Source organism: Camelina sativa, chromosome 15 (genome assembly GCF_030686135.1).
Source record: "Camelina sativa cultivar CO46 ecotype springtype chromosome 15, ASM3068613v1".
In the NCBI taxonomy this organism is placed as follows: Eukaryota; Viridiplantae; Streptophyta; class Magnoliopsida; order Brassicales; family Brassicaceae; genus Camelina; species Camelina sativa.
This window is the reverse complement of record NC_141894.1, coordinates 28,214,331-28,216,981: the sequence shown is the minus strand read 5'-3', so window position 1 is coordinate 28,216,981 and position 2,651 is coordinate 28,214,331. Positions and strand designations below refer to the sequence as shown.

At 43.5% G+C, this 2,651-nt stretch overlaps 1 pseudogene; it reads right to left on the bottom strand.

Moving 5' to 3' along the window:
* Positions 1-683: 683 nt before the first annotated feature.
* LOC147927237 (F-box protein At3g17710 pseudogene) lies at positions 684-1,622 on the bottom strand (annotated as a pseudogene).
* Positions 1,623-2,651: the final 1,029 nt, after the last annotated feature.

Sequence of the window (2,651 nt, the reverse complement as noted above, 5' to 3'; positions counted from 1 at the left end):
TTGGCCACCTATGTCACCAAAGTGCACTTATTTTTTCGATCGAATGTCCTGAGAGAACTCTAGAGTTAATCGTGTTTGAGCTGGAGTAGTTTGAGGATGGGTGACCATCTGGGAAATGATTGTCGGAATTGTGCAAATGAGGACAATACATAGGGAAAGATCATTTGTTTATATGTAGGGACGGTAAACAAGTCTTTAAAGCCTACTAGACGTAGCAAACGGCCATTAGATACAGGTGCGCCCACAGGCCGAGAATAGAAATGGGACCCACTAAGCGAGGTGTGCAGTCTAGTGGGCTCACAACGCCGGGGTCGACGGTGTTGGTACGCAACAAAGACATTGCGATCTGTTAGTGGGGGCGGATTGTGACACCCTGGTTTTAGAGAATTGCGGAGTGGTTTAAAAGAATTAATTTGGCCACATATATCACCAAAGTGCAGTTATCTTTTCGGCAAAGATCCTGAGAGAATTCGAGAGGTAAACGTGCTTGAGGTGGAGTATTTTGAGGATGGTTGACCATCCGGGAAGTGATTGTCGGAATTGTGTGAATGAGGACAAAACATAGGGAAAGATCACGTGTTGATTTGTAGGGACGGTAAACAAGTCTTTAAAGTCTCACGGACGCAGCAAACCGGCCGTTAGATACATGTGCGCCCATGGACCTAGAGTGGATGTGAAGTCCACTAAGTGACGTGGGCCCATAGACCGAAAGTGGACATGGAACCCACTAAGCAAGGTGACAATGTTTCATCGTCGGTACAACTCATGAATATGGTCTTGTCATAGATGAAGTAACTAATACGTTCATGAGATTTTAAAAGGAGCTTTGGCAAGTTAGTTGTTGGCAAAGTCATCAAGTTTATCCACACCACTTCCTCTTCTTCTCAATCGATATCTTCCTTTGTTACCCAAATCTTTCCTAGTTTCATGGCATTGCTTTAACAATGAAAACCGATCTCGCTTATAGATCGCGAGGATAGGTTAATCGCAAATATCTTTCTTCTGACATGGAAGTAGACAAAGAGGCTTAAAAATTTCCCTAGAGAAATCAAAGCTTAGGATGAAGTACTCACGAGTCTCGAGATTATGACTAACCCAATAGAGATTCCCATTCGTAGATGGTAACTCTCTCCTAGTAATCTCTTTGGAATTTACCGTAACAAAAACACTGGCCTAAGATCTTTTAAACCTTTTCAGGTCAATTTACTATTATTGTATCCTAAACAGGAAATATAGAATGGTATGTACTTCAACCATTTTAACCTGTGTCAACCACGGATTCTAGAGCGCTCCCCCGTTCTTCCAAAGAATGGTACTTAAAAAACAGGAACTCATCACAAGTAGTGATGGTTCTGTAATTCCTTGTATTGTCGTATGGAATATCAAAGTAGGGTTGCTCACGCAACTCTATTCTTGAATCGATGATGTCTATCGTAAATCTTGGAAGTGGTACGGAAGATGAATTGGGGACGTGAGTGAGACAAGTGGTTGGTTAGAAAGCTCTTGTCGTTGAAAAGAGCGTGCCATCGTTTACATACAGTTTTGAATCGAACAAGAGAGTGAGGTGGAAGACGTGAGAATATTTCTTCCTCCAAATCCCGTGGAAGCTTATGTTCGATCATCCGAGATGGTAGACACAAGCACTGTCCCATGCTTAAGTTGCTACCATACTACACAAGCTACTTGCAACACCGGCGGAGCCACAATTAGGTCTTTTGTTTTCAGTTTTGTTACTGATATTTATCTCTACCGATAAATTAGGAGAGGATATATAGAATGGAAAGCTTGATTACATTCATTGTGAGGGTTTACAATATTTATAGTGTGTACAACATAGGTTAAGTTACTACTAATTACACTTAGGTCCTTAATACTATTATCTCTTACACGCCCCCTCAAGATGGAGGGGCTAGAGAAACTCCAATCTTGGAAATATTAGCTTCAAACTGTGGTCTCGGCAACGGTTTAGTAAGGCCATCGGCGAGTTGGTCGTGAGTTGAGACATGCAAGACCTGAAGAGCACCAGACTGAACATATTGTCGAATAAATTGGAAGTCAGTAGCGATGTGTTTCATGCGAGAGTGGAAAACAGGATTGGCAGAGAGGTACGTAGCACCAACGTTGTCACAGTAAATCACCGGAGGTGCAGGCAAGACAATCCCAAGTTCAGTTAGGAGAGAGCAGACCCAGCTGAGTTCTGAAGCTGCATTCGCCACAGCCCGGTATTCAGATTCAGTTGAAGAGCGAGCAACACCTCGTTGTTTGTGTGAAGACCGAGAAATCGGATTCCCTCCAAGATAGACGATATACGCATTGGTGGAAACACCATCACTGAGGTCGCAAGACCAATCTGCATCAGAGTAAGCATGTAACGTCATTGGTGTATTAGCCTGTAGAAAAATACCCAAGGTGATGGTGCCGGCAAGATAACGAGGATGCATCATGAACTAGGACAGGCGGTTAACAGCAAAGGCAAGATCAGGTCGAGTAAAGGAGAGGTATTGCAAGCTTCCAAGTACAGCATGGTATTCGGTAGGAGAGGACAGCGGTGTACTAGACGTGAGAGTAGGCTTGGGAGTAGGAGCCATTGGTGTAGACACCGGACGAGCAGAGAGCATATTCGTCTTAGTGAGTAAGTCAATGATATACCG